This window comes from Pyxicephalus adspersus, chromosome 6, assembly GCF_032062135.1.
Source record: "Pyxicephalus adspersus chromosome 6, UCB_Pads_2.0, whole genome shotgun sequence".
Classification (NCBI taxonomy): domain Eukaryota; kingdom Metazoa; phylum Chordata; class Amphibia; order Anura; family Pyxicephalidae; genus Pyxicephalus; species Pyxicephalus adspersus.
Genome location: NC_092863.1, coordinates 89,743,108 through 89,766,125, shown reverse-complemented (window position 1 = coordinate 89,766,125; position 23,018 = coordinate 89,743,108). Strand labels below are relative to the sequence as shown.

The following is a 23,018-nucleotide window of genomic DNA, read 5'->3' as shown; positions in this document are numbered from 1 at the left end:
GTGGTCACCTTTCATAGTTCTTCTCTATACAAACTATTATTTAGTGCTATTTAACACTAAACCTTTATCCAGGCTTTAATTTATGTAATTTGTTATTTTGAAAAGCAAATATAAATAAGTAGTAGGGTAGAAATGCACTTGTGGGTTAACCAATCATTTTTGTGTTCATGTTTTTGGGTTGTAAAAAAGCGACAAAAGAAACTAAACTAAAAGAAGATCAAGATAAAAAATTAGGATGGGCTCTGGAGGGGCAGAGGGAGGTTTGGGGGTAATATATAGACGGACTCTTTAAAGCAGAACTAAACTCATCTGTTGTTGCTCCATTGCCAAGGTTGGCAACTTCACCTGGTTTTCTTTCTGGTTGGGGTCTTCAGCCATGATGATGACAATAAAGAAGTAAATTGATTCAATCCTCACTCCTGGGTATGCTGGAATATGATGAGAAGTGTGCACTCAATAGAAGAATGTGAACAGGCCGGTAAGTTTGTTTTATTGCTTTAAAGCCAAACTCCAGTCTAAATGCACCAATGAAATATAAAAGGAAGCTTGATCACTTGTCATTTGTATTTCTGGCCATCCACTTTTCTTTGCTGCAATTATATAGCCCAGGTCTTGTCAGTGAATGAATAATAAAAGGTGATCAGCACATTGATGCACCACTAATTAACTGGTTTATTGTGCTGCATCTCATTCTCCCAACCTGAGCTGTGCTGCACAAAGGCTGCAAGGGGCTGATACCAAATCGGTTTTAGGTATTTACACCGCTTGCATTTAATATTTAATAATACGTAAATTAATTCACTGGCATATAAACTAAGAGGAGGAAGGAGTGTCTCGGTCTTGGCAGAGAGCCATGACAGCGGCTTATCTTGGAAGAATCAATCCTGGTTTCTAGGCAGTTCAGTTTATATCCTCTGATCTGTTTTCTGGGAGTGCCCAAACCAGCCCAAAGAATAAACGTGATAAACACTTAACCTGACGAATTTAGCCGGATTATGCAAAAATTAGTAATCTCATACTGGTATTATCTTCATCTCAGGGAGGTGTGTATATATATATATATATATATATATATATGCGATTCTGGTGATCCAGACACCCCAGCCAGAAAGCACAACCAGGAATTGTGATCTTATTTGTCTCAATTGTAGTTTAAGAATACAGCTGCTAAATGGCCAGCAACGCAATAAAGACACTTTTTGGTTGATTGTGCTGCTTCTTCCTTCTCCAAATCTGAATGTCTCTGTAAAAGGGATTGAAGGAGTCTGGACAAGGAGAGTTATAGGGCTTTGTGCTACATATGCAAAATATATTTAAAGTATTGGTTTAACATCTGCGCTATATTTGTAAAGCAGTGACCACTATGAACATGTATACAGTATGGTTTATTACAATCCAGGTTTTGTTTATGTGCATTGGTATGCCAAAATGAACAGCAATGCACCACAATGCATATATACCTTGGAATTAATGCCATACCCCTCAACGTTAGAATCTGAGAATGAGGAATAACTTGTTGGGGGGGATAGGGTATCAGAATAAGATGAGAGCACTGTGATAAACAGTGACAGTGGCTTTACAAAGCCTAATTAGAGTCTTTGTGTACATATATACCATGGCCATTTTATTAGGTACACCTGTTCACCTGCTTGTTAACACAAATATCTAATCAGCCAATCACATGGAAGCAACTTTATTTCGGCATGTAAACATTGTTAGGATGACCTGCTGAAGTTCAAATAGAGCATCAGAATGGGGAAGGAAGTTTATTTAGGTGACTTTGAACATGGCATGGTTGTTGGTGTCAGACTGGCTGCTCTGAGTATTTCAGAAACTGCTGATCTGCTGGGATTTTCATACACAACCATCTGTGAGGTTTACAGAAAATGATCCCAGAAAGTGAAAGTATTCAGTGATTAGCTGTTCTCTGGATGAAAATGTGTTGTTGGTGCCAGAGGTGAAGGGAGAAAGGCCAGACGGCCATTGGTTTGAGCTAATAGAAAGACAACAGAAAATCAGTTAACCGCCTGAATGCAGGAAAGGATTTGTAAATACACAACACCTTGAACAATGAAGCAGATCTGCACAGACTACACTTAAGCTGCATACACACGTGCAATTATTGTCGTTGGAAAGGATCTTTCACGATCCTTTCCAACGACTAAGCACTGCATGATGCATGAACGAGTGTTGTACATACAGCAGCATTCTGCTCTATGGAGAGGGGAGGGGGGAATGACAGAACGGCACCCCGCTGTGCTCTCCCCCCTTCACTCCCCAGTTTGTGGATCAGTCAGTCATTCAGATGATGGACAAAGAACTCTGTACACACGCAAGATTCTCATCCGATATTGGCCCTGAGCCAATTATCGGACGAGAACTTTTGCACGTGTGTACCTGGCCTTAGGGAGAGCTTGCATAGAACTACTGCAGGGTGTTGAAATAAGGTTTCCAGCACCTAACAGCAGGTCATGTCCTGGGACACCAATATCTTGGTCAAATCCTGGACCGCTCCTGCAGGATCTGGGACATTTGGGTGGTATGCTTAATGAACACTGCAGTAATGCACATTCATAAGGACATTAACCCTTTTGAAGGCACGGCGGTTACCACTCTTGATTTTGCAGTCCCAGGTATGATTTTTGGCCAGGACACCATCTGTATGGATTGTATGGGTTCCTTCCACAACCCCAGTCATGCCATGCAGTTAGGGTAAAAGTGGATTTAGATAGTGCTAATCAAATGACTATGTTATAGACATTAGTGAACATTAATGACATGACTGTGGATTGTATAATAAATCAGCACTATATAGATACAGGCTATAAAGGGCTTATAGCCAACTTAAAAAGTTCTAAATGGGTAATTAGTAATAAAAAACTGAACATCTGAGTCATAGGATCCCAATCATTTAGGACCTGTATTTATTTCCTTGGTCCAATGTAAACATGTGTGTATAGATTGTTACAAGAAATGTATTTCTAATTTCCTGGAAAATTATTTTCCTGGTAACTTCCTTGTTCTGCCAGCAAATAGGGACCATCAGTTCCACATTTCTCACAGTTGTAGAAACCAAGTTTATGTTGCAAGAATCTCAAAACATAGATGTATTGTGCTGATTGTGCTGCCATAAATGGAAATTAGCAAAGAATTTCTACATATATTTTGTGTCTGTGGCCTGTAACCATTCTACTCGCTCGGTGCAACTAGCTTTTTTCTGAGTTTCATTAAAACCCAAACAAAACCCTGGAAAATGAATGTAAGGCCTGTCACAATGGAGACAACAAAAGGTGGTTGGATAATTCTGAACAGAGTCTATTCGGTATTGTGTTTTATTTTTCTTCCATCATTAGGTGGTTGGATTGGATGAGCTAACCTTATACTTACCGGTATTGTACAGCTCGATGCATAGCATGATTAGATATTGGCCGCTTGCTCCAAAAGAAGCAAGGATCTGTCATGCTACCTGTCCAGAGATCGTGCTCTATTTCCTTTTCCCATTGTTACCTGCTGTTTATGTTGTGCACATGGACCACAGGTTTACTAATCCCTAATTACCTAATACTCATATCACATGATATGGTTCATCATGTATCAGAATTTCCTTCTTAAAAATCCAGTTATTTCTGTATTCTTCTTCTCGATTTCACTTTATATTTTTCTTCATCACGTGATTATTTTTTGTTTGTGTTGTTTTATTTCTGACATTGCATCACGCCTATGATCTTTTCAGTTATAAGTATATTCTTTCTATCACAACACTTTAATAGATCAGACAACAAAGCTTGGTTATTTGACATCTTGGTAATTTTATCTTTGTTAAATGGTACACTTACTTTAGTGGTATAACAATACTGTATTTCTTACTAGTTATTTCATATTGCACATGTGAAAATGAAAACATGCAGTGGACTAAAGTGACTAAAGTTACTTTGCAAAAAACAGGATCAGGCTGGTGGTTATTGCAGAAAGGGACAGGTGATGTCTCTTTGAAAAGGATCCGTCTTGCTTGCCTGCTGGTGCCAGGGCAATCTCGGCATGTGCAGGGGATGAATAAACATCATCTTGGTGTAGCCCAGCACGATGAACAAAGGGTATATCTAGAAAAAAGAAAAGAAGAAAGATGGCAGCACCCTGGGATGGAATGGGGACATGTGAGTTATTTGGGTTTAGTTATTATTACTATTGTTATTAAACAGGATTTATATAGTGCCAACATATTACGCAGTGCTGTACATTAAATAGGGGTTGCAAATGACAGACAGATACAGACATGACACAGGAGGAGGAGAGGACCCTGCCCCGAAGAGCTTACAATCTAAGAAGTATGGGAAGCAGCACATAAGCACTACAACACACTTTGCCAACAGACATGTATTGCAGTGTACCACAAAACAGGGAAAGGCACTTACATGCATTGTGGTGTGCTGTGTTACAGAAATATAGTACATGCACCTTTTTGGAGTCTTAGGTTTACAGTAAACTGCAGCAGCTGCTCACCTGCATGTTCAACCATGCTCCTATTCAACCTAATAGGAATGGCTGGGAAACTTTTTTTTGCACATTTGTATTTAGGTTGTGGCGGGGTTCCACACAGTTCCTGAAAGCAACATGTCACTTCTGGCCGTGCAGTTGCTTTTCCTCTGCATTGAAGAACTGCAAAGCCACCGCAAAGCAAGGCAACAAATACAAAGTGCTGATCAGGGTGTCCAAAACAAACACCCTTGAAATCCATTGCACCCCTTTAGAGTTTATCAAGATCAAATAATAAACGCAATCTGGTAATCTGTAAAAAGTAGCTATTTAGCCACTCACCACTTTATAACTGCAGTTTTAGTGGTAACGCAGCCAGTAAACTGAAATTGAACCATAATGATTGTACTAGCGAACATTTATAAAAGTGAAATCATGCCAGCAAATTTTGTAAATAGGAAATTTTTATGAATGGCAAATATCTGTACATCATTTTATGAATAGGGAGATGTCAATAGTGTCATTATTATTATGAGTTATATAAGTAGTATCATTCCAAACCCTCCTATTTTAGTAGCACTGTAAACATTCTGATGGTAATAAATGTCATCTTGAAGTTTATAATGGGTCCAATTTATTGAGGATCTCCAAAACTGGAGAAGATAGACTATTGTGGGAGGATCTGGGTGAGCCAACAAACCTGGTATGGATTTGCTAATATATCATTAAAAATGATTTGCTATTAGCTGGAACATATTTTCAATCCTGGAGCAGATCCAATAGAGATTTGCTGGATTAGTCAGGTTCCCCTATGATAGTCTATCTTCTCCATGGCTTGTGCCTTGTGCGAGAGGATTTCTTTCAGCTTGCATGAAACCCGGCCCATAGGAGTGCATCAAAAAGTGCATTGCTCTCCATCCACACATGGCTGTACCCATTAGCCACAATGGTGCTCCTCTAGTCCACATAACTGGTTCATTGGATATTTCATTTTCTGTGTGTTTTTTATTTTATCATTTACCTTTAGGATGATTACACATTCTGTTCTTTAGGGGCAATACGAAGAGGGAATCTCTCCAAACTTAGACATCTGTCTCTATTAGAAGTGTCCCTTCTTTTTCTGTTCTTCTGACAACACAAAACCTTTTTTTGTTTTTGGTCAAGTTAGATACCGACGGCAATCAAAACCTAAGAGAGGGTCTTACCTTTGCTTACTCTTTCAACACAAACAGAAAGGTTTTAGCTTTGGACATATTATTACATTAATACAATATTAGCTAAAATTTGTTGACTGCCTGGTTGCTTTGAATAAATATATACATCAGGCATTTTATACAGCAGCTCTACGGTGTTTCTTCATTCAGGAACACATCATGGTTGATCCCTTTGCATCCATCCAATAATTACCAGTTATTATAAACATGAAACTGGTGATATCCTTGTGTTGGCCCGAGCCGTTGTCTGTGATCTGGGCTTCAAGCTGTCTTTTTACCACCGTCTGTTTATCTGCAAGGCTGATTGCACCTGACAAAGCTGGTTACATCATTGTTCTATTTCTGTCTCAGAAAAACTCATACATCACTCACTCAATGCATTGTCTAAGCCGAATGTTATTTTACTGCTCAACGTGCAGATAAACAAGTAAGTAGAGTGGTTATTTTTTTTTTTCTATGAAGGCTTGACAGTGATCTACATAGAGAAGTTGTGTTCAACACAAAGGTGTTGGCCAACACCGTAGGTTTATACCAAGGGTCAAATTTATAGCTAAATGTACATTATATCTGAAGTATATCTGAAAATATATCTCTATATTTTTGTGCAGAAAACACAAGAGTAAAGGCAAACACTAACACTAGATATATATTGCTCAAAACAAATGATTTCTGATCCATCATCTGATTGCCATTTATTCAAAAACGAATGTTGATTCTCAGGTGCCATGACCAATCCAGCCTTGCAGGTTCATTTGGGCTATGATCATTCATCTTTAGGGGGTTCATAGATGTCACTAGACAGAAAGTGATGGAGCACAGAACCACACGTGTGCAGCTAGTAGTCAGTTGACATATCCATATTGTCTTCAGGACCAGATCTGTAAGTAAGTAAGCATATGGCTTCCATTTCACGTTAAATCAAATTCAAGCTCCTGTGCTTTGCCTTCAAATCCCTCCACAGTTCTTGTCCCACTTACATTTCTGACCTGGTAAAAAAAATACTCCCCCAGCCGCTCTCTCCACTCCTCCAATGACCTACTAATGACTTCCTCACTCATAACCTCATCACACGCATGGCTCCAAGAAGTTTCTAGAGCTGCCCCATCTCTCTGGAATGGTCTTTCTCTTTCTATTCGGCTTGCTTCTACTTTCTGCTCATTTAAAAGAGCCCTCAAAACTCATCTCTTCAAACTTGCCTACCCATCTTCTTCTGTCCTTTGAAACTGTCACTACTTCCCACCACTACATATCTCCCCTCCTATTGTGTGTTACTTCCCCCACCTACTAGATAGTAAGCTCTTCGGGGCATGGTTCTCTCCTCCTGTGTCACTGTCTGTATTCATCTGTCACTTGCAACCCCTATTCAATGTACAGTGCTGCAGAGTATGTTGGCACTATATAAATCCTGTTTATTAATAATATTATTAATAATAGTATTAATAATAAAACAATAATATGGTAAGCTTCAGGGCTCTGGGCAGGGTCCTCTCCTCCTCCTGTGTCATTGTCTGTATCTGTTTGTCATTTGAAACTCCTATTTAAGGTACAACACTGCGTAATATGTTGGAGCTATATAAATACTGTTTACTAATATTATTATTATTATTAATAATATTAATAATAATATTAACAATAATAATAATAATAATGGCAGCGTATAAAAGTGTGGATTATGATATTGGAAAAGGACACCTTTAGTGGAAATTCATTTATAACATCATTTTTCTAGCATAAGTCATTGGAAATCTCCCCAAAACTGGAGAAAACGGCTTCCTGAGCTTTATATACATTTTGGATGTTTGTTGCCCAAGACTAACAGTCGTGCTCATCTCAGTCTATATCTGTCACATGTACATCATTCCCCTGATGTTGTTTATCAAAGTGCCATGGCAGAATGGGAATGACAGTATATTTATATGGATGAGAGCACAGAGGGGTTCATGAACACAGCTCTTCTATTAAAATAAATGGGACTGTGGTACACATCTACACAGGATACAGGAACTTGCCAGGACATTTTTTTGCACAGGTCACACAGCACCACAGGTTTCCACCTCTCTGTGAGTCCCCCAAAGCCGATTCACCTTTCTGTCAGACCATTTGCAGTGTGGGTGTCATCATAAACAATCTGGGACCAACAATTACATACAATATTATAGTGGGGTTTGTAGTACATGACTGCAGAACAAAAATATCAGGAACATGTCTAAACCAGCCGAGATGTTTATAAAGTTTGGGGTTTTCTACCATGATCAACAAACAATCTATATTTACTATATCTGTGAGCCATATTAGAGAAGTGGTTGAGATATTTTCTGTATTATTCACCATGACAGCTGCAGTTTCTGAGGTCCCAAGCTTCAGCATAATAAAAACTATTTATAACACAATGGCAATGACGAGGAAGTCACATTCAAAACCCCCATGTCGATATATTCACTTTGTCAGCTACTTTCACTATTGTATAATTCAGTTTAGGGATTCATTTAGGGTTCTCAAGGGTCTGTGGTCCAAGGATGGCATCGGAACAATGCCCAAAGCATCTACACATAGAGAGCATATGGCTGCCATCAGGGGTCTCAAACGTGACTGTAAAGAATAATGTAGAACTCCCCATTCATCCATGTTCCTTTCTGTTCTGTTATCCACTCTTTGAGGAATGTCCAATACTTAAGGTATTCTGGTTCTGACAGCAATGTTGAGATTGATAGATTTTGACATATTTTTATGTTGAGAATGGAAAAATGTATGTAGCTTTGCCATCCTATAGATGAGAACCCTATTATGTTAGGCTCTCTAGGGATAAAAACATAAAAATTGGGAGATTTTGTTATTGTTATTATAACAAAATTTTAGTATTGTTTTTAATTGTGTTTTGTTATCAATAAAAACTTTTTAATGTTTTTTATTTAAAAGAGAATGATTTTTGTCACATTTGTATCTGCTACAAAAAATCCCAACAAATAATGAGCAAGTTTTCTCTTTCTCTCTTTTATCATTGAACCCAAACAAATAAAATTCTTACATGGTATTTTGGTGCACTGCATGTGTTGGGTTACTAATTACAATGAATGCCTTCACAATGCAGTGTGGTTTTGTTAACATGCATTTTGGAAAACTTGTATGGGCTTTGTATATGAATCCCATGCAAATACAAAAGTCCTACACTGCTAATCAGAAAATCCCAGATAAAACACCTCTTAGCACTCTCTTTTCACATAATTGGAACACTGCAAATGACAGAACAGACCATTAAAAAAAAATGTTAATCAGGTTGATCAGGTTGATGTGTGCCTTATTCAATTTTGGGTTCAGCATCAAACAGAAGCAGATACTGGAACAAATGAAAGAAAAACAGATTTAACCCCCACTGCACTTTTGAGTAAGCTATCACCATAACAGTAAAATCCCTGTGACGTTACAAATATTCTACAACCATTTTACAGCTGTGACCATTTGTGAATCAGAAACTTAGTATTAATGAAGAGGGGTGCTAATCCAACATCTCCATGCAAAATTAGGCCGCTATAGCCCAATATGTATAATTGTAGGTTGAAATAAGGAATGAAAAGAAAGCCAGGGTGTTTCAATTGCGCTGAAATGTATTAGATAAACAGTTTCAAAAAGAAAGATTGTTAACTTAGAGGGGATAAAAAACAGCAAGACCGTGCACTAGACAATAAATTCCTGTTGGATTTTATATACGGTATATAGGTAAATAGAAATCTTGTGTACTGACGCGTTTCGCCTACTTAGGCTTCCTCACGGGACTTGGTAAAACACTTTGTATAGCTAACAGAAACTTACAAATCCTGTTCTACTAACATCAATTTTAAAAAGGTAAACAACACAGTTTCTGTTTCTTTATGTTTAGAGGATTTCCAGGAAAAAGTATTTTTCTGAGAAGGAGTTGATGTTTATTGAGACTGAGCAGGAAAAGAAAAGAACAGATCTAGAAGCTCAAAACAAAAAGATGCAGGAACTATAGATATTCATAAATCTAAACAGGTAACTATTAGCAGTACCTACCCAACCAGTCACTCTCAGCACAACTGATATCAGATATGGGCCTAAACATTGTACAGCCCTCAACTAAGGGCTGTAATAACAAAACATCCCCTCCTCCCCCAACAATTTTATCTAAGAGTAAAGCTGCAGAATTATACAATTTTTCTGTCTGTGGAGGCTATATTAGGTGATTGTTTCCATTGGCACCAGAACAAATGAGCACTGTACACACAACACTGTTTAGTACTATGGAAGTATAGGGGGTGGGGGTTGGAGAATGAGCAGGAGGCATCCTACTACATCCTTGTTCTTAGCATCTTTGTGTTATGAAATAACATTTGTGTCTTTCCCAGCTCTCCATGTACCAATGTCACACATAAGTCTTGTGGTCATTATAAGTGAATGTACTGATTTTGTTGGGCAGGCATGGTCTGGTATTATCACCTTCAGAAAGACAACCCCAAACAATGGCATATAGTTGCCTGCAGCATGAGTGTATGTAGACAGATAGTGGTTGATTTTGCCTCTCTTCTGGTCACCAACAGTTTGCCCAGATTGACCCCAATGTTGGGTTGATTCTGCATCCAAATTCAAATCTCATTGAAATCAATGATAACATATGGTTAGACCAAACCGGCCACTGGCCATTGAGAGGACTCCGCCGGCCCTAGCTGCCTGGAGGACGATGCCAGGCACGATGCCAGGCAAGTTCATCATACATGTCACTGCTGTAGGTGCCCAATCCAATTACCGAATTCAGTGATCTTTAGCTAGTTTACTTTGGGTGAATGACTAATGATTGGGTCAAACTAGTCACACACAAGTCTGAACATCAAGCTTATAGACAAAAGGTGGCTGCAAAATGCTGGATGGGTTCAGCAGCACTATATGTGACCCGATGTATTAAATCTTTCCAAGACTGGAGAGAATGTACTATCATGGGAACATGGTGATCCAGCAAACCTAGAGTGGATCTGGTTGAGGATTGGGAACATTTGCCAAGTAATAGCAAAATATTTTTAAGAAACAATTCTAGGTTTGCTGGATCCTCCAAGGTTCTCCAGTAATTGTATACCTTCCACAGTCTTTGAGGGCTTTAATAAATCAGGCCCGTTGTGTTTATGTATGTATATATGTACCTTGGCATGGTGGCTCACTGGTTAGCACTTTTGCCTTACAGTGTGGGACCTCCAGATCCTCTCAAAAACTTGTTAGGTTACCTTTCCCCCCCAGAAACTGGCTTTTAACCATGTTAGGGATTTTAGGCTTTGAATGTGACATTAGATGGTGGGATTCTCTGAAGGACTGTTAGAGGCATGACTGTGGACTTTGTAAAACTGTGTAATAAGTTGGCACTGAAAAAACAAATGATAATATTTTTCCTTTGTTGTGTTTCATAATTAATCGTGTGCCAATGTTCAAACAAAGCAATAAAAAAGGGAAGTTTTATTACCTTAGGTATCCAAATAAAGCAAAGTATGTTTAGATAACATTTACCATCCTTTTCATTACATATATATAGGAACACCCTAAACAATTCTTCATGACAAGCAAATGAAGTGCCAATCATCCAAGTACCTAGGAAATAGAACAATCATAAAGCATATATAAAGCTGAAGCATTTTCCTAGATTTGGGTAGAATATAGGTTATAGGTAAAGGTTAACCTCCCTAGCGGTTCATTTCATTCCAGTTTTATATGTCTAAAATCGGTACATTGTTTTTTATGAAAATTTATTTTACAGTATAATATAATAGTACAAGTATATTAAAGTTTGAAACACAAAATCATGTAAAAACAATAAAATTAATAAATTAAAAAATTAAATATTTAAAAAAAATTTTTTTTTTAAATTTTTTAAAATTAAAAAAAAAAAAAATACACATATACTCATACTAATATATATACTGTAAAATAAATGTTCTTGAAAACAATGTACTGCTTTTACACATAAAAATCCAATGTATTGCATTTGAATAGGTATTTTGTATTGATCGCAATACAAATGGATTTTGAATTTCCCGCCCCGCTCCACCAACAACGTACACACGCACCAAGAAAGAAATCTCAATGCTGGACAGCGCAGGACCCCGGCGGATCAGGTAAGTGCTCTATTTACTTACCTTCCCATAGGTTTACATAGTGTGACTCGGTTACCACTTTTAGCAACTTTTTTCTACACTCGGGGTTACCTCTAGGGAGGTTAAGAAGCTCTGCTGGAATGTATTCCCTTCTGTGTCCCCACTGGGTAAATTCACCTTTTTATTGGACCTGATGACAACTCCAGTACAGAAGGTAATGAGAAACCAAAACTTTTTGAAGTGTCACAGGGACAGGAGTTTATAGGACATCTTTAATGGTGATATTTTCCTAATGCAGGACATAAACTATGAAATTTACTCTCTAGTTTTTGAATTATATTATTATTGATTGAAATCAATCTTTGCTATGGAATACACATATTCAATGTACTATACATTTGTTCAATACCTATTTGATATCTTTATCATTTTCACCACTATATTTATTGAAGATGCAAATTATAGCACAGAAATTGGTTGTTGATCTTAAGGCAATGGCTAACCAATCATCACAAAGAAAAGTCCTACCTGATCAGTTTTTCAATCATCATCCTGGCCATAAATCGAGTGAGTTCTATGACTTCTGATTCATTTTTGATCGATTAAACATATTTGTCTATTATCAATCATCAATCAATAATTGAATACAGATATTGTAAAGTACTTTGCTATGTTATGAGTGATATTCCTAACTTTAGTGAGACATCCTCCTGTGGAAGTGAAAAGAAACCTCATATGGGACAACAGTAAAATAAAGTAATAAATAAATATTTAAAACAAATGGGAGGGAATAATTATATTCCTTCTCTAACATAGGTATATTATAGCATTAACGTTAGTAGTCCTGTGTTTATAAGAAATAACCAATGTAATATTTCCTTCTACATATCATAACATTTTCTTCTGCCTTCTGCAAAGAAAAGAACCAAAATGTGATATTATTTGTTTAATAGCTGTGATTTTAAATTTTGTTGTTATACCATAAAGAATGTTATAAGAAAAAAAGTCCCAACGTCTGGTGCAAGTATTGTAAAATATGATATTGAATATTCTATAAATATAGCTAATGCAGTATAGTGCTTCCAATTCCACTTTTGCTTGATTTACATTGAATTCTCCAAATAGGAATATATTAAGCTTCAAACTGGGGATTGGCTAAAAGTATGCCGTCCACATCAACACATTAAAATAAAAAAAAGTTGCCTTTATTCTGAAATTAGAGAAGAGGTCATGTGACTGTTATTCAAAGCACTGCCCAACTATTGATAGGGGTAGAATCGGCTTGTCTACCACTAGAGAGTGAATCTGTGAATGGGAACCGCTGTCAACCACAGGCTAACAATAGGCCTGCAGATTCTCTGTACAAAAGACTCAGCTGCGGGTCTGAACCTGGGAATAATAACACAAAGCAGGAAGCTGATGTGCGTAGTAGTCTGGCAGGGTCATCGGGGTATTTGGAGTTTTTTGGCAGCCACATCACAAAATGAGTAGACATAATTAAAATGTATGTCTGGCCAAAATGTTTTCTTCTTTTTGTATAGCGAAGGGAAGGGTTAAAACCCATACTGGGTTGTTTACTCTCTGAGCCTCGCTAGGGGGATCTATGTCTCTGTGTTGCAGAAACAACAGGAACCAAACACAATTTCATTCAGTACATGACTCTAAATTGGAGGTATTTTCTCTATCTATGACAACAAAAAATGTTGGGATTTCCCTAACTTTTTGTGTTAGTGACAATAGTCACCAGGACCGAACAAAGGGGGGTAAATATCCGCAGCGAGAACACTCATAAAAATTAACAGAGAAACAACCCTTCCCTACTTTCTATAAAAAAAAAATATGTTAAGATTAAACAATATACAAATATCCATGTAAAATAATGAGATAATATGAAATCAAATGTAAAACTTGCTTTTGTTTTGTTTCAGTAAACATGATAATAAGTTTTAAAAAATATATGTATACTGTGGAGAATTTAGTATTATATAAAATATCCTAACCCCATAAGGTACAATAGCAGTGGATTTGTTCTAATGGGGGAACATTTTTAACGCCTGTCTGCCTTTTTAATCTAGTGAATATGTATGGAATGTCATCTTCAATTATATAATTTCATATTTGCAAGTCACATTCACACTAGTGTGCTTGGGAGCTCAATCGATTAACTACCAGGGAGTGATCACTGTCAATTACTTGGTTAAATTGTATTTTTTGTATTTACTTGTATTTGTATAGCGCTGACATATTATGTAAGTTTCACAAAATCCATAGTCATGTCACTAACTGTCCCTCAAAGGGGCTTAGTATGTCCCTACCATAATCATATGTCATTAACACAGTCTAAGGCTAATCTTGAGGGGAAGCAAACTAACCTAATTGCATGTTTTTGTGATGTGTTAGGAAACTGGAGTACCCAGAGGAAAAACCCACGCAAACACACAGAGAATATACAAACTCCATGCAAATGTGTCCTGGGCGAGATTTAAAGCTGTGTCCCAGCTCTGCAAAGGCTTTTCTTACTCTCTAGGGTTAGAAACAGATCAAATGTTCCTTTTTTTCCAGAGCACTTTGTAGCGTTCTAGGAATAGAAAGGCACACATTATTAATATTATTAATAATAATAATAATAAACAGGATTTATATAGTGCCAACATATTACGCAGCTCTGTACTTTATATATGAATACCCATTATTATTCAAGATTCACATTTGTAGTTGAATCTTGGTTAAAACATCAATAAATAGACCCCATTGAATTTTTCTACATTCCATCATAAAGAAACAGAACCATCACATATTCAATGTAAAATATTTATTTGTTTATGAATTTGCACAAAGTAACCAAACTATGTTAATATCCAAAATAAAAAAAAGCAGAATGTGCAAATGTAAAACCTTTTTTTAACCTTTTCTGTATTACTTCTGCCATAAGACAAGATGTTTCAAACAATAACATGTAAAAAAAATAATGATAGCAAATTATAAAACAGATAGAAATCATATGTTTCCATTAAAAAGCATAATAATAATAATCAAAATATAATAACGATTCGTTGATGAAATACTATCTATAATGTACTAAACATTTAGTAGGAACATTTCATATTTTCTGAGGTTCTAAATGTTTTGCACAAAGGTCCATCATTGATTTTTAAAGCAAACTGAAGAACTGGATTCAAGTGTTGAAATGCGGTACAACTGGAATAAAGTAGTAAACATAAAATGATAATCTCCAGGTTAAAGTCCAGAAGGGTTTTCCATTTTGTAAAATCAGTAACTTCACTGTAAAGTCAGCAAACTTGCCGTTGCTAGGAATCCCAGTAGTGTTTATGTACAAAGGTGACTTTTGATCTTGCTTGTATGGTCATTCTGTATACACTCCAGTATCGTTGAGCCTTGGCGACTCGTCATTGGCTTGTAAATAAACCTTGATCTCCTCCTTTCCAGTATCTTTGTCCCACAATGGAACATTGATTCCGAGGCTGAAACCATAGCCGATTACTTATTGTAGCCTGGTATTTTCTTCCATTGAACGCCACTGTGGTACTTAAAGATAACTTTGTATTCTACATGAATTTTTATCTTTTTATGGTTTTGGAATTTCATGGTAGGAGCTCATCAGGTTCCTGGAGACAGAATCTTGGTCACCACATTCAGAATTTTCTGCTTCATGTTGTATCTATCTCCAATCAAGCGCAACTGCTTGGCCACTTCGGCAACAATTTCCTTCTCTGTTGGAAAACAAAATACAAAGCAAAGTTATTAGACTTTTATAGTTAGGGTTATTTCTAAAAAAGGTGGATGATTTTGGTCATTTTAGTAGAGCTTCATTTTAAGTAAATGTTAAAGTGGAACTTCAGCCAGAGCTTTTCTGTGGTGGCTTTGGTGTGGAACGATTAGAAATAAGAACTTCTAACAGGTCTGTTCATGTTCCCACTGGAAATAATAACTTTATTTGCCTTGTCCATTGTCACCGAGGAAGAGGATATGATTGTCACTGGAACAAGAGACATGGCGGACAACTCTTCTGAGGTCATCTTTAAAAGTGGTCTACAATAGGACATAGAGCACCTCAAATTTGATATGTTATAATAACCAAGTAATTATGGGCTACCTTTCATTTTCTAAGACACATAAACCTGGGTTTTAAGTTGTTCTTCTCGTACTCTCTGATTCATTTGCAATTGTTTTAAATAAAAGATGAATTAGCTGGCTCATGATGAGACACTAATATTCTGAACCTAATTTAATTGGGAGATGACTCAGTTTCCAAAACCACCCAATATAAACGTAATCAATGTATTCCTGACCTACTTATCCCAATTACTGACCTAGATTCACGTCTTATTTGACTCTATCTGAAGCTCACCAGCTCATCCAAAATAGTTAAAAGATGACTATGGTCTGATCATCATACAAATGTGCTGGCATCATGCAGCACATGACGGTGATTGTTATATAAACGTTCAATTGCATTTTTTGAGTTTGGAAGTTATTTTGTGTTGCGTAAAAAAACCCCAAAATCATAATTTTATGATTTATGACCACAGTCCTGACCGTAATGACCATTTTCAGTATAGGGCCTGATTTATTAGAGCTCCCCAAGGCTGGAGAGGATACACTTTGATCAATGAAGCTGGGTGATCCAGCAAACCTGGAATGGATCTGGTCCAGGGTTGTAAATATTTGCTAACAAATAGTAAATGACTTTAGGAAATCCATTTCAGGTTTGCTGGATTACCCAGCTTCACTGAAGAAACGGTATCCTCTCCAGCCCTAAGGAGCTTTAATAAATCAAGGCCAGTGAATCTGAAATTCACTGAAACATCTTCCAGGTCCATGTGTTTTATTAGCAATAACTGATTCTCCTATAGCAATTCCCATAGTGATTCACTGTTTTATAACTAGACCCCTTAGTCTTCGTTACTTTGAAAACAGAGAACTCCATAGGCTACAAATTATATTACACATGTATAGTTCGATTTTGCCACTTATATAACTTTTGTAAAAGTGGCAATGAGGCTGAAAAAGGCATAGATCAGAGAATGGGGATTTAAGTGAATGGTTGATTATTGATTTCCTAATTAAAAATTATTATAGAGGCCTCCATTTCACATTTTTGAAGCCCATTACCCAGGGAACAATCACATTTGATAAACGTAATCAATTCTAAAACTGGAGAACAACAATAATATTTGAAGAGTCATATCCATACATGTGTGGCCACCATAACATTGACCAGTGTTCTAGCTTCATTACTTTTCAACATGTATATATGGTGGCCACACACTCATATTGATATATATATAGCATAGTATATATATATATATATATATATATATAAATATAATAAACAAGTTTACAAAAATAGAATTATGGTGTTTTTTTTATCTGCTCCCTGCATCTGGGGGTTGTTTGTCTAATATTGCTGTCTGCCTTAAAGCTTTGATGATTCTGAGCAGGATATGGTATCACAATTGAGAGAAAAGCCAAGCATTTTTATGTTATAAAAGGGAAGTAAAACAATGGAGCTCCATTGCTTTTGTCAAAAAAACGTTTAAAAGCAGACCTAGGTCATCTATTGTCCCCCTACATCCTAATAAAAATAAAAATTATAGATTTTTTTAATGGATTTATTCATATGTAGGCGTTCTCCATGTAATATCATTTGAGAAGTTACATTAGCATCCCCTAGGAGCTATCTCTACCTGATCAACCAAGGTCTTTGTCCTTTTCAAATTGTTTTACTGCTCCTGAATGACATCACTGTTATGGTTGGATGGAATTGTAGTTGAAGAAGAAACATACTTTTTTCCATTGACATCATCCATGTTTTCTACCTATGTTTACTAACATTGAATGCAAACCCTTAGTGAGATCAGTGCTGTAAATCTTCCTGAAACAATGTGGAACTGAAATTGAATTATTAGTTGTGTTTCGAATATCAGACTATAAAGGCACTTGTATAACTACTATAGTTCTATTTCTACCAGTCACATAAAAGTCTAATATACACAACAAAAGCACCATACAAATACAAACACACTATACTATACAAATATACATAATAAATATACACCCAAAAAAATGCAATATGTGATGACATTAATCTCAGAATATTTGTCCACCAAGAAACAAAGCTCATACTTCGATGACCTGGAACATAGAACTCGCTGTTACTTTTAGTTCCACCACACATTCACAATATATACTTTGCCTGCCATTCCTAAATTCTAGAGATAACCCAAGTTTTGGACCCTTGAGATGTCCCAGATTTCACCACTGGCTTGCAGGTGTACTTTAAAATACGTCAATTTAGCTCTTTGATGATCATCCAAATCAAAACCAAAAATGATTAAACCAAAAAAATATCAGCGAATTGAACACACCTTTCATTTTTGGTGATAGTCCCATCTTGTAGATGTGAGGGTCATACAAAAGGGACATCTTTATTGTATTAAGCAGTATTTGTTTTTATCATCTTTTATATCACTATTTTTTTAAAGTTTTTGTACAGCGCTCAAGACATAAAGGCGCCATAATAAATCTGTTCTTCCAAGACGGTTTGTTGTCATTTAGGATGTATTCAAGTCGCACAGCAGTACACTTTTAATATTAATTTTAATCTTTGTAATACCTGCAGGTTGAAGCTTTTTCCAGGAGGGCCTTCCAGGCTTCATGTTGGGTTTCTGAGATCCGGCTATGTTTGCGGAGCAGAAGGCACAGCAGATGAAAGGCAGTAATAGGAAACTGGTGACAACAGCCACAGAACACACAACCTCTCTCCTTCGCATTCAAAACAATTTGTGTCTCCCAAGAGATGGGAGGTGTATATATAGTAAGTGCAGCTCCCGCCCACTCTAAGTATCACCCAATCAGATGTTGGCAGGCTGCCTGGAAACTGAATGAGGAAGTGCCTCTGTAACACCTTCCAACGTGGAGGAAATACTGAGAAAGTCTTTTCTTTTACTTTCTGTTTTTTCTCATTTTTTATGTAAAGCAGTCAGCTTATGTTGGGCTTTTTTGTGACTTGTCATACAGCTCCAACACTGGCAGAAATATCAGCATTATGTTGCTGTTTATCCGGCATTTATTCAGTGTTTATCCAGGGGTTATTTAACTTTCACATGTAAACATCAAAAAGAAAGGGGTTGCAACTACTTCTGTACCTTTAAGATCCTGAAAAAAAATGCCCAAAATAGTTGACATATTTATGCAATTTAGGTGTTTATTGGATGTTGACTGGATGCCCACTGCTGAAGAGATGCTGCCATTGGTCGTTTTTCAACCACTCAAACATGATCGTAAATTTTGGTGTGTCTATGAGCTGACGTTTACTGGCTCTTGGCAATGGCTTCCTATATGCTAGGTTACGTAGACACGTAATTATTATTACACAGTATTTATATAGCACCAACATATTATACAGTGCTGTACAAAGTCCATAGTCATGTCACCAGCTGTCCCTCAAAGGAGCTCACATCTAATGTCCCTACCATAGTCATATGTCATCAACACAGTTCAAGGCAATATTGGGGGGAAGCTAATTAACCTAAATGCATGTTTTTGGAATGTGGGAGGAAACCGACACAGGGAGAACCTGCAAACTCCATGCAGATAGTCCTGGGTGAGATCCGTATCCAAAGGCCAGAGTGCTAACCTCTAAGCCACCGTGCTGCCCATTTGTCATAAATGATCCTTTATGATAGTGATGACAGATGAACGAATGAGCATTTTTACTCATTGTTGAAAGGAGAGAGAGGCGAGCGACACCCCGCTGTTCTCTCCTCTTTTTAAATAGCAGTCATTCCCAATTGCCGTTCATTTAACTGTCAAGGGGCATTGATGAACGATGTTGGGCGAACCCTATATGTCCGATTTTCATTTCAGTTGAGCACAACTGTTTATCTCAGGCAATGATTATTGGATGTATACGCAGCCTTAAATCGCTAGGAACACTTGCTCTTACGCTCATGTAAATGAAGACTTAATTTTGTCACATGAATAATATTAATATTATTATTATGTGTACTTTAAAAGAAATCTAATTTCATTCCAATATGCTCCCTTTTTTATAACCTATATAGTTTTAATTATTATTATTTTTATTATATTAGTGTATATATATATATATATATATATATATATATATATTTGGTATATATATTTAATTACTTGTGATAGCAATTGTTTGAGCTTAGCTCCATGTTCTGATGAAATATTGGTTGTGGTGTGGATAATCTCTGACACATTATCAGAGTCTTTGTATCATTTCTTTCTTTAGCACACTTACTCTTTTACTTCCTCTTTTGCCCCCAGCAGGGGATTTATCATACGTGTGTGTCAGTCGTCACTGGGTTGTTGATTTACAATTATTCACTTTTAATTCCCAAATGTTCCAGTGTATATTCTCCAATGAAGTAATTGTGTGTATCTGGGGACTTTACATACGTAACGTCAGGTAATCATAGATGTTATGCTTGCAGAAAACCTTCCAGAGTAACATTTTTATCGTCTTTTGTTTATATGTAAAGAGCAAAAGGTGAGATGCCCGCCCTGCCCCAGTAAAATGTCATCACTGTACATAAATACACAAACAGATAATTGACAAACGGTCATGCTTGATTTGGGAAAAAATCTAGCATGTGCATAGATGTTGTTCATCAATCTGTCCTGGAGGATTGATGAATACCTGAGCAAGAATAACCACTGTGCTTTCCCATAGAGGTGAGCATAGCAGGAGGCCACTTGCTTGTCATACCTCCATAGAACTTGTTGGTTCTCCTGTCGCTGGAAACGATTGTTTTCAGCAACAGAAATCTGACATCTGTTTGGGGGTTAGGTTCTCCTGATAATGGCTGTTTATATATTAGACATTGCAGCCAGGAGCCTTGCTGAACAACCGATTGAGAAAAAAGCTTCTAGATTGTAAGCTCTTTGGGGCAGAGTCCTCTCCTCCTGTATCACTGTCGGTATTAGTCTGTCATTTGCAATCCCTATTTAATGTACAGCGCTGCGCAATATGTTGGCGCTATATAAATCCTGTTTATTAATAATAATAATAATAATAATAATAAAGCTGCATTGAGAAGTTCTATGTCAACTCATAGACTCCAGTGTTAGATTAGGTGGACTTCAAAGTTTAATATCTGTGTACAGATCTCAGATTTTCGTCACTTGAAATGAACATTTGTGATCATGTTGAGTAAAAATCTAACGTCTGTACGGCTGTGCCTCCTCCTCCGGTGTCATTGTTTATATTTGTCTGTCAATTGCTACCCCTATTTAATGTACAGTGCTGTGTAATATGTTGCTGCAATAAAAATCCTGTTTATTATTATTATTATTATTATTATTAATATGAATAATAATAATAATAATAAGAAAAATAATGACCAATGTTGTTTTTAATGGTAAAGATGCAGCTTGGCGCCTCCCTCATTTTTGGCCATATCTTCCCCCCTCCATGGGGGTGTAAGAGAGATACAACCAGGTACATTTGTGCACAAGTTACTGAATCATTTAGATATACAGTAAATGGTTTGGACATTTGTTTCTTTTTTTTTGTACTGTAGAGCTAAAAGATTTCTTCTTTCAGACAAGTATAAATAAAATGCATAATAATATTACTCTCTTTTTTTGCTTTTTTTGCGTTTTCTTTGTGCTTCTTTTTTGCTTCACTTTGGGCATGTTCAGACTAGTGGTATTTCAATGTGGAATTTACAGCCCCCAGCACCTAATATCAAACACCAGGTGCCCGGGAATGGTAAAAAAAGCTCTCACCACTACGACTTTTCAGGCATTTACACATTCCTATGCAGGTGTTTGCAAGTGGTTTGAAAAGCTTGACAAAGAGGTTCAGATTTTTTTCACTTTCTTATTCACATTTAAACTTCTTGTAAAAAGGGCTTTCAAATACACAGCAGGGGAGGCAAACCACCCCCAAATGCTACATCCAAAAAAACCCACAGCATTGTTTACACCTCCTACCACCTGCTAAATAAAGGAAAATGAACTGACACATTCACTCCAATGTTATCCGTTTTTTGCAAGCATTTTTGGGCACATCCACTAGTCTGAACATGTCCTCCATGTCCAGGAGACTCGAAAGGGAAGTGAAAGGACAATTTGATGGTACCCCCGCCCCATCTTTTTGGTGGCAGCATAAAACTGGGTTTTACCTTTATGCTTTAGTGACAATGAGGTGAATCTCCCTAATGCTCATACCCTTTCCTATTCTATTCATCACTAGAAAAAAGTTTTGGATGTACATACACATTAGGAGCCCCTTTAGGCTGCATACACACATTAGATTTTTGTTGTTGGAAATGATCTTTCACAATTGTTTACAACAACAAAAGACCAGAAGATGAATGAACAAGTACTGTACATACAACGTTGTTCTGTTGAGAGGGAGAACAAGAGAGGGGCTGCCTGAATTCACTTTCTTTGCCGTCGTTCATCTTCCACTGTTCTTGAACTGGCCAGGACAGATCCATGAATGACATTGGGCGGCTGCTGTACAGGCGTCAGATTCTTATCCGATACTAGCTCTTAGACTCATATTGAGCGCAAATCGTCATCCAATACCAACCGTCCTGGCTGATCCTGACAGACAACGAGCGATTGTAATGAAAGTGAAGGGGAAAGAGCGCAGCGGGTTGCCGCTCTGTCCTGCTCCCCTTTACATAGAGCAGAATGGCTCTGTATGTACAGCATTCGTTAATGCATCATTCATTCTTTTGTCGTTGGAAAGATAGTGAAAGATCCTTTCTAACAACAATAACACGTATTGCACGTGTGTACCCAGCCTTAGATCTTCACAGTCTGTTGGGCTGTGTGACTGCATGCATGTTATCATGTTACTGTTATTACAGTATTTTGTGCATTACGCAGCCCTTTTAATCCGCTAGTAAAAAGCAATGAGAGAAAAACCAATTATTATAATTATTATAAAACAGTGCACCACAAACATTTTCTGCTTGATCTGAACTCATTTGCTCATGCTCCCTTGTCAGCCTTTAGGCTGGGCTAGAATAACATAATTCCCATGATGAGATTTCATTCATTTGCTCCAGCCATGAGATGTACATGCAGAGCTCAATGTACATTATAGAGAATTTCACACATAGGTAAGTTTTTTATTTTCAGAAAAAGCAACTACTTCTATACAATATATGTTTTACAAAAGCAGGTAGGTAAATACCATTTAGCCCAGTAAATTGGTAGTAAGGGGAGAGTA

The 23,018-nt window shown here is 37.0% G+C and overlaps 1 long non-coding RNA gene across 1 annotated transcript; it reads right to left on the bottom strand.

The window, feature by feature from the left end:
• Positions 1 to 14,573: 14,573 nt before the first annotated feature.
• LOC140334276 (uncharacterized) lies at positions 14,574 to 18,618 on the bottom strand. Its single transcript, XR_011921503.1, has 2 exons — positions 18,414 to 18,618; positions 14,574 to 15,507 (listed from the first exon to the last, which is right to left on the bottom strand). It is a non-coding gene; the product is annotated as an uncharacterized lncRNA (long non-coding RNA).
• Positions 18,619 to 23,018: the final 4,400 nt, after the last annotated feature.